The sequence below is a fragment of the Cupressus sempervirens genome, chromosome 9 (assembly GCF_028749045.1).
Source record: "Cupressus sempervirens isolate cs-2001-9-10 chromosome 9, ASM2874904v1, whole genome shotgun sequence".
NCBI classification, from domain to species: domain Eukaryota; kingdom Viridiplantae; phylum Streptophyta; class Pinopsida; order Cupressales; family Cupressaceae; genus Cupressus; species Cupressus sempervirens.
This window is the reverse complement of record NC_143126.1, coordinates 238,543,262-238,561,447: the sequence shown is the minus strand read 5'-3', so window position 1 is coordinate 238,561,447 and position 18,186 is coordinate 238,543,262.

Sequence of the window (18,186 nt, the reverse complement as noted above, 5' to 3'; positions counted from 1 at the left end):
CCTTTATCTATTCTACCCAAGATTAGCCAAATTGCCTATCTTGTTATAGCTTGAGTAGCAACTTCTTTTTTTCTTCTGCATTTAGGTTGAATTGATTGGAAGAAGTACTCCCAAGTGCAGACCTTATGTACTCTACCAACTCTTTGTTAAAGGCCTTCAATATCTCCTTCTCTAGTTGTCTTCCACATATTCACCATGAAATCATGAACTAGAAGACCAAGATCACATGTTCTGATTTGGAAGTTCTCTTTTGAGAGCTCATGAAATCTTCCTTCCTTTTGAGTCTCTAAAATTTCAACTAGCATATGGCCAGTTGCTAAATCTGTAGACAAAGCAACTCTTTTTCTTCTTAGTCTTCTTTGATGGTTGGGAGGAAGTGACTTGTGTGATCAAGTCCTTTTATGGGGCTGCATCCTCATATATCCTCTTCTTCCTATTAATGGTCTCTTCAAGCCAAGACTCTAGAGAGAACATTGATAGAAGATTGTAGAGCAGGTGGAATGAATAGCTTCGTTGGAATCAATGGAGTTGGTTTTCTTTGGGAAACAATAGGGAAGACAACTACCTTAGTTACTAAAAGGGATAATGTTTCCCCTTGTTGAGATTCTTCACATTCCTAGCCATCCATGGGATTCATATTGCCATCCAAATTTTTGACTTGAATAGGGGAGGATGGCTTAGCCACTAATTTCTCTTGTTCCTTCCCCTTATCCTTGTCATCTTCCTTCTCTCCCATCTTCCCAATGTTTGGAAGAGGGATAGCTCTATAGTTTGGAGTAAGTGGCACATTTATTTTTTTGGAAGTTGGTCTCCTCCTTGGCTAATGGATTATCATGGCCCAATAGATGTCTTTGCATTAGATGTTGTAGTCGTAGATGAAACTAACTTGGTAGCTCTTATTGACACTCCATCTATTGAATTGGCAACTTGAGTCCTTTTCTTCCTCACCTGGGTCAACTCCACCCATTTGTTTATTATTTTAATAACCCTCACAAGAGAACCTCTATTGTATTGATGACTGACTCTGAAGGTGGGTTAGATAGGATAGGTGTACCTTTGATGTTTTTATAAAATGTAGGGTGCATGTAAGCTCCATCATGTGCAAGGTCAAAAACATCCACATAATCATTAAATAACTTTATTTCATCAATAGTTAGCCTTGACCAAAATCTCTCCTGAGTTTCGTACTCATTGAGACACCTAGACCATAAATCTTCAATATTTGGGACATGCCTATAGGCATATCCCAACTTCAGATGATCATTCAAAAAATTCATTGGATCATATTGAGCCCTAAGAAACTCATAGTCTAATAACTTGATCGTACATTCAAAATTTTTTATGAAATTTTGAGCATCTGATCTAGAGGCACATGAATATAGGCCTACCACAATAGGGAAAGGAATCCCAACAATATTCTTAACATTTGAACATAGGGTGTTCACCTCCAAGATTTGTTAGCATAGCTCAACAAGAACCACCTTTTCCTCTGGATATTTGGGAAATCTCTTAGGAAATCCATCATAGGATCCTATTTGTAAATAGAAGAAGCTCAAAAATTGGATGAATGAGAATCCAAACTGGATTATAGCCAAAATTGCCATAGGTGAAAATCTCCTATCAAGGAAACCTTCCAATTCCTGACACAATCTCATCATAAAGGCATCATTTACAACAATGCACTCCTCATAGCTCCTTTGTTGTTGTAGATGCAAATAGAACTCATAGACCTTAGTACACTCATTGTAGTCTGGGATACTTGGGAGACCAAGCCACAAATGGTGGATTGCCAAAGTATAAATCAAATAGGAGGACATATAGAATTGCTTGAATCCTATGGTAGAATTCAACTAGGAAGAAAGCTCACGAAATATGATCTATGCCCAATCTATCTTCATATCTTCAACACAGATTGCTTGAACTAGGAAAAAGTGATGCTCAATTAACTCCAAAATCTCCTTCCTTCCTTTCAATCTTAGGAGGAGTGCAAGGATATCCACAATCTCTCACTTCAGATTTGTGCCAAATAGAGTTTTTGGCATCTTTCTCTTCTTTGAGAAAGTAGTTGTAACCAGGTCCTCTTCATGTCCTCCCATTTGAGGGTATTTTTCTCATTAAACATGGATGTGAATGACACGTAATCAATGTCACAATACTACTCTTGTACTGTTGACTGCATTAGTACCTTGTTAATTGATAGGAGAATAGATTGATCTGGAAACAAAATCTATATCATTTCTGGTTTGTATCTCTATATGCACTCCTTTACCAACTAAGGTGCATGAACTACCATTGGGAAGTTGAATGCCTCCACCAATCCACTCTCTTTGAGTTTTAGAGTGATTGGACAAATGGGTTGGGAATTTAGCCTCCTGTGTAGATCACCCATAGAAATTGAAGGATGTATCTATATATTCTTTTAATTCACTTACCAAGACAATTAATCTTTTATAACCAACAACTTTGATTGCCATTTGCTATGATTGCACATGATACAATTTTTGATGAATAGCTATTAAATAAACTTGTAAAAACCAATTCCTAGAAAATACAATGAAATAACTTTAAGTAATTAGAACACTAGTGCCACAGGAAAAAAATTAAGTTCTTCTAATGATTATAATGTCTAGATTTTCATCTAATTCCTTAAGCAATGACTATTTAAAGTTTCCATTTATTTACAATTACAATATTAAGTTTTCGAAACCACTCTTACTTGAAGTAAAATGATATGACTAAAAGTCAGTGAACAACATAACTACTTAGCTTTGTAGGAAGTTCCTTACTTCACTTTTGAATCTAGAATGAAGATATTCTTAACAATATTAATATATGCAGGTGAGAAAGAAACACTTAGTTTTTCTGCAATATTATTTTCCTTTTTATTCAGAATTGCAACATAGGGAGTAATCTTTTTGCTAGCTTGCACACTCTATTGTTCCACTTTCTGCCTAAGGCTTTTAACATTTCTTTTCCTTCGTAACAGGTTCGCATCTCCAACACTAACTTCTCAAGAAGTATCTTTTGGGAATCTTGGAAGGGTATTCAAATTTCTGGGTGACTTGACTTTGTATTCTAAAAGTCCCTTGAAAAGTACCCTGTTTTGTTACCTTTGGCTAGGAAACTCCTTTCTGAGTAGCAGTTTTTGAAGTGAGGCACATCAAACAACATCCATCCTTAAACTTTGATTTGATGGGCTTAAAGAAAGATCTTGAGCACACCTTAGTAGTTATGAGCCTTTAAATCATCATGGTCACACTATGTGATTATTTGAATTGGGATTTGGCTCAAGATCATGAGGCATTAGAAATAGAACAAAATGGCTCCATTTCCATGAATATGCAGCAAAAAAACATAAACCATATTCCTAACCAATATTTCATCTTATTTCCAGTGACCTAAATGAGAGTCACCCTGGTCTCTATCCATAGCTTTGTAAGTCCTTAGGTATTGACAAAAGCACATTCAACGCACTTTTAATTACTTTCCATGGTTCCAAACTTTTGGATTCACAGTTGGTGTAGTTCGCTTGAGGGAAAATCAACTCAACAACTAAGAACCCATGTGATATGAAATATTAGGGCAAGCTAGCAGAGAATAAAATTTAGAACACTTACTTCTAATTGGGAGGATGCTATATCACACCTAAACCATACCTAAATCACCTAATCCCAGTGCGCACCAAAAAAAAAGGAAACTCTCATATAAATATTAGGTAAATGTATTACAAAGGGAGACCCAGGAAATGTAGATAGTAGAGTGCTTCAGGAAAGATGAGAAGTAAGTAACCTATAATAGACTTAGATACCTCTGACTCTCTTTAACCAATGACTTCAAGCTTGAAAAGGGGAAGACTAAAACATGGCAACATAACTACAAATGTTCTACTAACTTTTATAATATTATCAAAGTTTATATGACAAAATCTCTTATGCCATAACCAACTATTATCAACTTTCACAACCAAACATGTCATTTTAGTGGGATTTAACTAAAATACATTAGCTCTGGACCTAGTTCCCATTCTAATCATTTTACCATCCTTATCCTTGATATTGCAAGTCTTTTATGTGAATTGCAATTGATATCCCTTGTCCACCAACTGTCCAACACTTAAAAAATTATGCTTCAATCCATCAACAAAATAAACATTGTTAGTGTTAGTTCTTCCATCTAAAGTGATGGATCCAATGCTTGTAATACGATAGGCTACATTGTTACCAACTCTAACAATACCTCTATCATCATTCCTAAACTTAACAAATTTATTCATTTCATCAGTTATGTGATGTGAACAACCACTGTCAATTATCCAATATGATTTCTTTTCAACTTGGGAAGCTAGGTCTTTTTTTTCTCTAATCTCTCTATCAAAATCATCTTCCTTATTGCCACAAAACCTAATTCATCATCACTTTCACTTTGAGCTCTTTCATCAGATTCCTCATCTTCAGTAGTATACAAACAATTTCTATATCTCCTAGGCTTAAACTTTCCCTTATACTTTTTCTCTCTTTTAGAACATTTAGATGCATAATGACCAAACTCATTACATGTCCAACATTTAAAGATATTCTAACCATATTTTTCTCTTCTCATATGAAGTGTTATACCTTCTTCAATCTTCTTGACTTCATCAGATTTGGTTTTTCTATTACCAACAAAATCTCCTTGTGTACTTGTGCTTCTAGATAGACATTACCAAATATTAAGGGCACTAAAGGATTTCTCTACTCTTGTTAACTCTCCAATTTCTCTCATATCCAATTCTACTACTTCCAATCTTCCAAGCAATGTTTCTCTGCTAAATTTCTTAGTTGAAGGTATTAGTAGCTGAATCATCTAAGCTACTTGTTTGAATGGTGGTGTTAATGTCTTGAAGATCTTCCATAAAACCTCATCTTCTTCCTTGGTTCCACCATGTGACTTGATTTCTAAAAAAAAAATTGATATCCTACCAATATAGATTCTTATAGATTCATCTTTCATCATTTTAGCATCTTGAAATGCACATATCCAATTCTGCAAACTAAGTCTCTTTGTATGTGTATCACCTTAAAATATAGATTCTAATGCTTTCCAAATTTCATGAGATGTTTGAAGTCACTTTACCTGACTGTATTCATTTTTTGGAAGAGCTGATAGTAGAGCTTCTCTGGCTCTCATGTTAAACATGAATAGATCTCTCTCTATCGTACTAAATTCTTCAAGCTTTTCTTCTTTCACAATCATCTTGCTAGCTTTTTTGAAAACCCAATAACCCAGACCCATGCATAATAGATGAATCTTCATCTTCTCCTTCCAACTATCATAGTTGGCCCCATAAAATCTAGGACTATCATTTCTGAAAAGATTCTCCGTCAATCTCCCAAAGTTGTTAAGCTTATCCTTCAAGAATCTAATGCTTTGATACCAATTGTTAAAATATATAGTCCACTAATATAACTAAGAGTGGGGGAGGGGGGGTTGGGGGTGAATTAGTTGTCCAAATAATATCATAATTATCAACCTTATTAAACTTTAACCATATGAGAAATATAATTAGAAGCCATAACAAAATACTCATGCACAATTAACACCAGAATGTTAACTAGGGAAACCCTTGATCAGAGGGAAAACCCCAGTGGCGATGGTACCCACAATATGATGTGGTAATATAAATGTTCTTTATTAGAGGATGGATTGTGTTAGGAGTCTATAAAAAAATCTAGTACATATAATCCCTATTAGGATACTTTGAATCCATGTTAGGAAATTCCAACCTTAGAAGTTGTGCTAACCCTGTTAGGAGTTGTGGAAGACAATTGGACCCACTGCCCAAAAAAATTCAAGGTTAAGATCAATGAACCCACTATCCAAATGATCTCTTTATTATTCCTTGAAGAATAATAGAAATGAAATGTCCTTCCTTCGTCTTCCTCTGTGTTGTCAACCAAAATTTTTCTCCTTCAAATTTTGTAACCAGATCACAAAACTCACATCCAATAATCCCTTTGATTGCTTACTCGCATTCACTAAACACTCTACACTTTTTCCTACATTTTATTCAATTAAATACTTGATAGATACTACAAAAAAGGAAAAAAACTTTCCTTTATACCATAACTTCAAAATAATTCCTTGATTTAGCCTTGAGGCTTTCCCAATGAATTATAATAAGATAGTTAATTAAATTACAATTACAATAGCACTATCGGTTCATAGTCTACATAAATTGACACACTTATGATACTAGGGTCTACACACTCACTAACATCACCATCTGATTGTCATAAGTCCTTGTCCGACCATGCATCTTCTCATTACATCTCAGATGAAAGATATCAAAAAAAAAAAAAAGAACATTGTTCTCCAAGCACTTTGTTTCTACACTGGTCTTAGTAAATAAATCATATCTTACATATGTCTTTTCCTTAGGTTCTGAATATTGAACCACATCATCAAGACATAGTGTAGAACATGTAATTGAACATGTATCACCAGAAAATCAAACCATTTTCTATACAACTAAGATCCCTGTCTACTAATTTGGCAATCTTCACATACTTATTGCTATGTTGACATCAATGACAAATACAATCATGAATACAACATTTCAATACTCTCCAATGCTTAGAATACTCTGCCAATGTAGTATCATCAACATTCATGCTAACAATAGATTCATGTGTGAATCATTACTCATGATACATGGGTCAATGAGTTTGACTCACAAACTACATAGCTAAATCTTCATAGCAATATCACAATAATAACTAGGTGCTAAGTAGGTCTGCACACTTTATTTTATTTATTAATTGGTGTATGGGCCTTTGCATAAATTTAAAAATAAATAATAATTAATAATATGAGAAGAAAGAAGAGTATGATAGTTTGGAACTTCAAAAAATGCAAACTTAGTCTCTTCTGGGAATCACTACCAGTTAAATTTTTGCCAAAATGCATTTTTGTTGCATGAAAACTACTCAAAACCTAAACTAGTAGTTAACTCTAAGTATCATTGTAGGTCTCCTAGAATTTTTGCACATGCCCACCTATGGACCCTTTCTTGAAAACTTAACCTCTCCACCAAAATCTAAAAATGTGGACCTGTGCACTTACGAACCTTGAGAAAGGACCAAAACTGGCAAAATTTTCTATCTCCAAAAAAATTAATTTCTTACATCTAGGTCTTGTTGGTTTTCAATAAAAATGATGTCTCATTGAGTCTCTTTGAATTTATCTATAATCATAGCCATTTCTTGAGGTTTAGGGACACTGGAAGCTTGATATTGGTTTCTCACTTCTCTATAAAAATCTGTCACCTCTTTCCTTATGGCTATAAAATCATCTAGTTTGAAGTCCAGCTCCTTAAGCACCTCCTTTGTCTTGAAGATTCTTGTAACATAATCTTCAAAGGCTAGTGCTTCAAAGGAGGCTTTAAATCTTTGGAATACTTCCTCTATGGTGCTGAATTTCTCTCTGGGGACATTGGTGAAAATCTCTAGGCTATCCACATTATAATAATTATCCACCTCCAAAATTTTTGTATAAAATTTAGCTTGCACCTCCTGGATGTCTTCATACAAAGATAGTGTGAATCTATTTCCATCTTGTATTCTCTCCACAAAATCATATATCTTGTCCAACTCCTCTCCTGAATAAATATCTAGTAGTATTAGAAACTTTTGACCCTTTATGGTCTTAAGTGCCTGCAGTTAACTTGTCCAAAAGGACACCTCATCTATAAGCCCAAAATATTGGTTTAATACTTTTTCCAAGTTATCCACATTCTTCTTGATGGTATGAAAAATGTGCATATTTTCCTCTATTATCTCTACCCCTTTATCTTCAAAATCGTGATTGCATCTTTTCCATGCATCAAAAAATGAATCACTAGGTCATGGGGTTGGAGTTTGTTTCTCAAGGGTAGCTCGTAATGTTATTTAAGGATTCTTAGGGTCAATAGGACCCACTATTTCTCTAAAAAAACCATTCATAACTTCATTCTACCTATTCAACATTTGTATTTCTTCTTCATTGACATAAAACTATTTAAACACTTTCTTTAGGCCCAAAGATGTCGAGACTTTGGCCATGTCCTTCATTGGTTTATTTAAAATGACTTCCTTCATCTTGAAGTCCTATGTAGTGACAATCTCTGGATCAATGCGTAGAGGAGGAATGAAAATATGAGCTACCATGTGCTCCTATCTATCCATTCAAAAAAAGGCCATCCAGTGGGGACCCTCCATGGGTGCTTCTATGGTAGTGATGTCCTATTTAAGAACTACCATTCCTTCCATCTCAGTCTATACATTTTTGTTTTGATGATCCTCCATTGCTTAGAAAGACATGTTGGTGTTGTACCCATTGAAGAGACATCTTGACCTGGTGATACAATGGTCATAATTACCAATCCTCACCCCATGCCTTAGCTAGTATTTCCCTCTTTTGTGGTTGTTAGTTTGGTAATGGAAGTGGCAATAGCCATCATTTCCATTGGGGGTGAAGATGAGGCTTGGGTAGGTCTAGAGGCTGGTTCTTTATCCTATTTTTTGTCTTGTTCTCCTTCTTCAATTTGAACTACATGCTCCTCTCCTTACTCTAGAGTTGGGTTCTCTTATTATTTAATAGGAGAGACACATATATTTCTTCTTCTACTACTAGGGGAGGATGAGGTATGCTAAGAGGTTCTTCCAAAAAAGGTGGGATATTTTGATCTTCATAATCTCTTGGCTCGGGATGAGGAGTGTCTCGAATTTGTCCTTCCTTGAGCTTTGTCCCAATAGGCATCCAATCAAAATAAAAATTTTCATTAATGTTTGATCTACTCCCTATAGTAGACTTACTTCATCCTTCTGGATCTATAATAACTTCTATTTGAATAGGCTGGTCCTGGGTTAATGAGAGCATTGGGGTTTGGCTCTTTCTCATTTCCTCCTCATCTACTCAGGCTACTCAGGCTCTCTTCTTTAAAGGAACACATTCTTATTCATTCTCTTTCTCCTCCTCTACCCCTTCTGGTATTGTCTCAGGGATCGAGGGGGCCACCAGCTTTTTTTCAATCTTTTCCTCTTTGACCCAACTTATACTTTCTTTGTTTTACTCTTTAATGGGACGAAGGGATTGGCCTAACCCTAGGGCTGTACAAGAGGTGCCTCTTCTTTAGTTTTTGAGGATTTATGTTTCTTCTTACGTTTCCCCTTTTCCTTTCTTTCAAAATATTTTATATCCATGACGTTCCCATCGACTGTGTTCGGGTGGGCTGGGGACTTGGTTGGGTAGGACAAGATAGTCACCTTCACTCCCTCCACCTTCTTTGGCCTAGTCGATGCCTATAATGTAGGAAAATTGGGAAGTAGGTCTAACAGGAAAGGCTTCCTAATCCAATACTTTTTTGAAAAGGACCAGAAAGGAGTTATGATCTATATGGTCGAGCTTAGTATCATGAATTCCAGAATGTCTGCCAATCAAACTAGCCTTCTTCAGGATGCCTTGGAATTTGAATGCAACTAGTTTTGGTGATGCCTTGGATGGTAACGATTAAAAAGATGCCCTGATTACCTACACAAAATATAGAGGTTAGTATCATCATGATAGCAAGAAAAAAAAAAGACTAAAAGACCAAAAAAATAAATTAAAATAGATATTTGGGTTCCTAAAATGTAAATGGGGGGAGGTACACAGTTGTAGACCTACGTAGGTGCGCAAGGTGTGGAAGTGCGTAGGGGTTAGTCTTTGTGGACCTATGGAGGTTTTATAGCTACAAACATGTGTAGGTTTGTAACTACACACCTCTATTGTATGTTGGTGCAGGGAAATAAGGGTACATAAATGTGAAGCTTGTACAGTTTTACAACTCTTCATCTTGGCAAGAATTGGAGGTTGCACACTTGTAAATGTAGCATACCTACACACCGTGGCAAGGTGCACAAGGTGCACAAGTAGGCTAGTTTAAGGAGCTGACACACCTGAACACCTATGAAGGTGTACAAGGTGTGTAATGTATACCTAGTTGTAGACATGTGAGGGTGCACAAGAGATGGAAACTATGGAGGTTGAAGGTGCAATTATCTACAAATAAGACTTAAAGGTTGAAAATAAGGTGCAATTTGGGAGGGGGGGCAGAGGCAAACTTATTTATAGGTGGGGTGAACTTGAGCATGTTCTACACCTTAGATAGGTGTACACATGCACATCTACCCAGTTAGGGAAGTTGCACACTTTGTTAGGCTACAAATGTGCACAAGGTGTGCAGATGCACACATTTTCCTTAAGTAATTCAAACACCTATTTTTTGCATGAGAAATCTAATCAAGGCCACTTTTCTCAACTCTTATACCTAGGTCCTACTGTCCCCACTCTTTGAGATACCTTGAAAGGCACCCTATTTTGAAGAATGGATCCTACCACTCAAAGATAGGATGACAAGCGGGTCCCCATTCCTAGACAGAAATGGGGCGTGTGTTGTGAAGCCACAATAGGTATAAATATAGAATAAAATAAACATCTTGCTAAGTAGACCACATCATGTTGATGCCTAATACCTTCCACTGAGGCTAGGAGCATTAAAGTCTCATTCTTGGGCTTAGTATGGAATTATCTTCAATGTAATTTATCACAACACACCTTTCTTTGAAATTTATATATGCATGTACTAATGATTTTGTGGTTGTAGGTTTCACAATAAGGTAGAATACGATAGTACCCCAAAAATTGAAAATTACATGACTTCAACAAGAAATTGCATACCGTGGGTATTATGTGTTAATGTCATGTATTCTTTGTGTCTTCATGCATCATGTGTCTACATCGTGTATGCTTTGTGTCTTCACACATTCATGTGTTTACTTTGTGCACACTTTGTGTATTTTGACATCCATGTGCATACTTAGTATTTAAATATGTTCAATCTAAATAGAAAGATTTACATAAACTATTATTTCTTATGGAAAAGTAATTTTGGGAAGGAAGGACTATCATGTCCCCCTCTTGTACTCTTAATTATAACATTATCCTCTGAAGAGAAATGTTTAATTAACAATAACAAGAAATCAATGATATCAAATAGTTCCAATATACATTATTTTTTAATCTAAAATAAACCAAGACAATATATTATTTACTAATATAATAATTTTAAAGATAATAATTTTTTTTTTTTTAATCAAAAAGTGACATAGCACTTATTTATTATATTTATTAATAAACTAGGTGAAGGACTCATCAGACAAAGAACTAGCAAGAAAAATTTGAATCCTTGTTGAAGTACAAAAGTGCTAAAGGCTGATAGATTATAGCAGGTATACCTACAAAAAAATACAATTACTCTACATTGAGCAAGAGTCCCAAGACATGGTATATACAAATACTCTACAATGAGTAGGGTCCAATTATGACAATGAACCTCCCCTTCTGAAAGATTTAACTAAAATCAAGAGAACAGTGAACTTCCTGTCTAATTAGAGCATTTGTGAAATAGAAAAATACTATCCAAATCAACATTTGGGACATGAGCCATGAAGGCCAAATCCATAATTTCCATTTTCAACAAAAATATGAATCCTCATGCTCAAAGAGAGTGAAAAATAATAGTCGAATAAATCATTTGTGCATCGAACAACTATAGCACTAGTTTTGGTTAAGCTTAATTCATCTTGTTTGTGTCCCAAATATGACACTCTGCTAAGCATGATAATTTCAAAAAAATAACCTATAAATGATGAGATTCAAATATGGAGCCTTCACAACCAAGATTAGCTAGATAATCAGTTGGTTTATTGCCCTCCCTCATAGTATGATAGAAACAAGTAGCATGAAAAGAATCAATTAAATCCCAACAACGTTGAAGGATATAGTTTAATTTCTAGATATGGGAAGACTATGAGAGAGAAGAGTTTATAATCATCTTTGAATCACCTTCGATATGGATGGTGGAAACATTATATCTCTTAGCCAAAATTAGACCTACCAATAGGGCTTGAGCTTCTACAAGGTTGTTAGTACCATCTGGTAAAACATTTTCTTTGATTACAACTACTTCACCTTTCCAATTCCTAATACAAGCACCCAAGTTTGTCTTACCAGGGTTCCCACAAGAGCAACCATCAAAATTTAACTTTAGAAAATTTCTAGAATGGGGAAACCATTTGATATGAAGCCAAGTAGATTGATGATTAGATTTCTAGTTTGGGGAGAAACCTAGAGGCAACTTTTCTTTTCCACAGTTTTATAAGTAGATAATTCCAACCAGATACTAAAATATTATTCACACAATTGAATATATTTGCATTCACTCTTTCTAAAATTGCATTCTCAATCCCATCCAAAAAAGATTCTAGTTTGATTTTTCATTACAAAAAATGATCTTGTTGGGTTCCCACCAGATGGCCCAAACCATAGCAGCCAGGATGCACTTCCAAATACAAGCAAACAAAGATCCCAAAAACATAACTACACAAGATTGAAATAGGTCCCAAAGACTATTTGGAAGAGGTAAAGATATTTGAAGCTTGTTCAACACAAAAACCCAACATTGATAAGCAAAGGGACACTAAAGAAGGAGGTGATCTATAGTTTCTAGCTCCTTGTTACATAATTTGTAAACAAAAGATTCAACAATACCTATCTTGAACAATCGTTTGCTAGTAACTATACTTTTTCTAAGGGTTAGCTAGACAAAACATCAAGCCTAGGGGAAAAAAATAGAGTTCCAAAAACATGAAAAAGCTCTACACTTCCTACTTGAATTATCTATTTGTCGAAGACCATAATAACCTTCCTTAATTGTCTAATCACCACCTTTGGATGGGCCCCATCTAACTATATCTTCCCTGTTAGAAAGGAAAAAAATTCTCTCATCAAGAGAGTCTGTCAAAGAAAGGAGACTTGGCCGACTAAGAAGATGTGTTGGGGGTTCTTTCCACAGAACCCTTCCTGAATGAATTTCAACTACCAAAACATAATCCCAGAAAGAGGAGCCCCACTTAGCTTTTAGGACTTGGCGTGCTTCATCCAAATTTTCTTGTGTACATAGAGGGGAGAATTCATTCCATGAGTCTTCCCAAAACTTTACTTTCAGCCCACCATGGGTTGCCCAAGTAACATAATTACAAACAATATCCTTTGAAGACAACATAAATTCAATATGGCTAAATCTACAGGAGGATTAGGCAAAGTAAAGATTCTTGCAGGACTTGGAGAATCTAAGTATTTTTCTTGTATGACTGAACATCATTTTTCATGAGATTTCATATACATTTGCCACACAAGCTTGCCCCAAAAAATCTTATTTCTAGTAGTAATATCATGCAACCCCACACCCCCAGATGCCTTATCATGAACCATTTCATGAAAATAAATACAGGAAATTTCATTTTATCTGATAAATTTCCTTTCCATATAAAATCTCAAATAATCCTCTAGATTTACAAGACTATAGAAGAAGGAGCATTAAGAATTGACAAGTAATAGTTTGGGATATTTGTTAGGAAACATTTAACTAGCAAAATATGACTGGAGAAAGATAACCATCTAGCTTACTAGGCTAAGATCCTAGCCCTTATTTTGTCAATGATAAAGTTATTATATCATCTATATTATTGATATTGTAAAGGTAAAATATGTGCAATTGTTACTAAATGGACCTAAAGATACAATAGCTAAAATAGTAATCAAGATCTAAAACTATAAAAATAAATAAGCTTATAATATTTAAATATTATATAATGATAATATATATGTGATATATAGTATAAAATATATTGGGTATGTGCAGGATCATGGTCAACAAAACTACGCTCTTAAGTGGCAATAAAAAATTTGCAAATCAAGGTTATGTCAACTTGACGTACAATTTTCTACTTTTTATAAACTTTATATCAAAAGATTGAGAGAAAAGAATCTCTAGGAAATTGAATTTAGTTTCTAAAATACTAGGCCTTATCTAAAAAAAATAAAAAATTGTTTGGTTTAAAATTTAATGCAATAGTACAAAATTTCAAGACAAAAATAAGTAGATGTATGTCTGATCACCTTAATCAAAACCAAATGATAATATTTTTAAATAATACTCTAGATATAAGAATTAGACTTGTGCCTAGATGTGACACACATTTTTGGGTATTTTTATTCTAAATAAATTATTAATTATTAATTTCCTACTTTAGTATTTTTGGAACAAAAAAATCTCATGTCTGACCACCTTAACTAATTCAAAACTCTGCAAAATTTAATTTAATTTAATTTTTTTCCTTATAGTAGAAGAAGCATAGAATATGATACATCTTTTGGATTTCAAAAATGTTGTACCATTTGAAAGTTATAGTTGTTATTCAAGTAGTGTGTCAATTAATATTTTATACATAACTCCATTAGAAAATAAGTAATAATTACTTACTAAACTTATAATTTGACAAACCTTACATTTATGGAAAGCTAAGAACATTCTTAATAAACCCTTTTCATTTCATCAAATTTTGGTGAGAAAAATGTCATCATAGATCTACATGTTTGAAGTAAAAAGCACACAAGAACAGGCCAAAAACACATTTTCGGGATGTTTTTAAAGTTGACCATATAGAATTGGTATCAAAAATATAGTAGGCCTTATAAAGGTATTAATTATTTTCATTTAGTATCAAGATGGGTAGGAAAAAAGTTGGTATAGATTTTGAAATGCTTTGAGGCATTTTAGAACTACATATTTTTTAGATCACCACATTTTCGCACACCATGATCCTACACATACCCTATTATTTTAACATAACTATAATAAAATAATTAATTAGTACCCAAGTGATGTGACTATTTGCCACCATTCCTAGAAACATCTATAAAAAATAGAACACATGAAGGAAGAATATAATAGAGATGAAGAATTGGTTTGAAAAACAAGGAAAGATAAAACCTAAATCATGGACTATCTAATTGGGGACATTATAAGAGTGTCACATCCCCTTCTTGGAGTCTTAATTATAACATTCTCCCCCTAAGAGAAATATTTAACTAACAATAATGATAAATTAATCATATCAAATAGTCTCAATATAATCATTATTGAATCTAAAATAAACCACGATAATATATTATTTATTAATATATAATTTTAATGACAATAAAATTGAAGTCTTAGTATTAGTAATGATAATATCAAACAAATGAGGCAAGAGCCTATAACACAACGGTAAATTGTGAGCCTCTTATCGAAGAGGTCTTGGGTTTAAATCTACTCCCGCTTAATAAATAATAATAATTATTATTAATCACAACACATAATAATGAATCTTGGCTTCGGCCTCTTACTGATAAAATAAAATAAAATAAAAAAATATCAAACAAATAAATATTGATAAGGTTATTATATCAACTACACTATTAGTATTATTAAGGTAAAATATGTATACTTCTTACCAAATGGACCTAAAGATACAATAACTAAAAATAGTAATAAAGATATAAAACTATAAATATAAATAAGTCCAAAATATTTAAATATGAAATAATGATAATATACATGAGATATATATTATAAAATTTATTATTATAATATATCTATAATAAACCAACTAATTAGTACTCGAGGGACTTGACTACTGACCACCATTCCCTACAACATCTATAAAAAAATAGAACATATGAAAGCATAATATAATATAGATAAAGAATTGATTTGAGGAAATAAGGAAAGATAAAACCTTAATCATGGAGTATCTAATGGGGAATATTGAAAATCTAAGATGGACTCATTGGAGGTAAGAGTTTGAAGTTTTTTAAAGAGAAGAAGAAAAAAATTGTTATTGAGTTGCAAGTGATACAAATAAAATATGTAACTTTTATTTTCTAGTCCAAAAATGGAAAGGAAATCTTGAAATTTTTTTGTATAGAATATTTGAAACTAATAGGTAAACCTATAGTCAAAGGATGCAAGTTTTCTAATGATGAGATTTAAATTATAGTTATGAGAGACTTTATAGATCCTTGATTTGAATTTGGATAAGTGCTAGATTCCAGACAAATTGAAAGGCATCGGATGGTGGTAGTGGAGAGGATATTTAGATATCTGAAGGGGATAATTTATGATGTAGGTTGGTATCCTCATAATGACAATTTTATTTTGAAAGTATTTAATCATTTAGATTGGGTAGGAAATACTGATGACAAGTACACAAATTTTAGAGAATTCTTTCTAGGAGAAAGGCTAGTTTGTTGGATTAGTAAGATTTCTTTTGTATATCTCAATCAAGTAATGAAGATGAATATGTAGCTTACTCAAGTAATTACTCATAAAAAATATGGATAAAAAATTCTTAGAATGAATAAATGAGAAGGTTATAGAACCAATTACTATCTATTGTGAAAATAAAATTTCTATTAAGATACAAAAAAATCAATTCCACTATCCCAAGAAAAATCACATTGTTATTAAGTATCATTTTCCAAGGGAAAAGGTACAAGACTAGGAAGTGAGGATGGATTATGTGACATCAATTGACCAGGTTTTAGATATATTCACTAAGATTATTACCTAAGTATGCTTTTAAGTATCTGATAGGTAAGGTAGGGGTCATTCGCCTACTGGAGAACAACTAAGATACTATTGCTACACTAATCCATTGAATTCCTACTTGTATATATTTTATTTACTGATGAAATATTGGAGAATACTCAAAGAAATTAAGTAGATAGTTATTAGTAGATGTAATAGTTGGTCATAAAGTTATTGGAGATTCAACGTATGAGAAAGCATTAAGTTCTTAAATGAAAATTTGTTTTGGGAAGGAGAAAAATCCACATCCTTTTCCAAGAAAACCTAACTTTTTTGTTAAAGGGGGATAAGTACTTCGTTGAGAGAAGCACATATAAGATCATAAGTAGATCATATAAATAAGAGGAGAAAAGAATTATTGAGATACCTTATAGAAAATACAATTTGATAAATCATAGTTAGAGAAGATCAAGAATATCAAAGTCTTTTCATAAAAGAATTGAAAAGCATTGGTTGGGTAATCTAAAAGGGAAGAATTAGATAATGAATAAATATATATGTTTGTTGATTTTTGATATCATTTTTGTTTATCCTAATATTTTTGATATTTATGATGGTTGGTGATCTTGGTGTTATTAATGAAAAAGGAAAGATTGTTTTTGAAATTAAGAAGCAACCAAAATGGGGGTTGACCCAAAAATAGAATAGAACAGCTATCCAAAGATTAGGTGGTATTAACTAGCACAAGATTATCCCACCCCATTTCAAAATTTCAAAAATCTACTCATACCCATAACCGAAAAGTAAATACTACCATAAGCATCGAGAGTCTTAACAATATAAAAAATCATGGTCATGAGATAAATATTGGCCCAACTATCAATCCATAGATTAAAAATGTAAATGGCCCAAAGGCATAGAGTATAACTAAGCATCATAAAAAAAAAAAAAATCTAACCACAATAATAGGGGAACCATCAATGATTCCTCATATTTTCCAAAAGCAATTAATGCCAGTTGTTTCCAAGAAGCCATTTAGGGTGCAGTTCATATCCACCTCCTTATCATTAGGCCCCCAGTCTTGCTTATTTTGCATTAGGTGTAGTGTGGTGGCCATTGAGTGCATGATGTGGATCAAGAAATTTTCCACCCCATCGAACTTGTCCTCTAGGTCCTCATCCTATTTAACTAACTCTATAATTGATTTTTCTAGTTACTCCACCGCTTGGTTCCCCTACTTTGTGCTCTTATTTTTGGTCATAGTGCATTTTTGCTGAGTGTGATCTCCCCCCTACTCGATCCTAGCCTCCTATTCTAACCCTATGCTTTCTGCCTAGGCTTGGCTATCTGTAATGCCTATCTTAACTAGAGAGGTCAATGTACCATACTCGACATTCTTAGACTTTCTTGAATCCAGAGTAACAAGTTTCAATGTGTTAGAGACCTTGGAGGGAAAAGGGATGGCTTCCTCCATTTTCTCAATTTTCTCCTCACTTTTTATTTCTTCTTCTTCCTATTCATTTCAATTTCTTCTAGTAGCCTTATGTTTGGGATGAGGCTCAGATTATTTTCCTAGAGGTGTCCAAGTTGGGAATGGCAGGGTTGGTTGAGTGATTTTTTCTCTCTCAACCATTTTCTCACCCAGTTAGTGCCCTACTCATGATTCCTGTCTTTTCAACATCCATAACTTTAATTTTTTCTTCCTTAATTTTCATAGC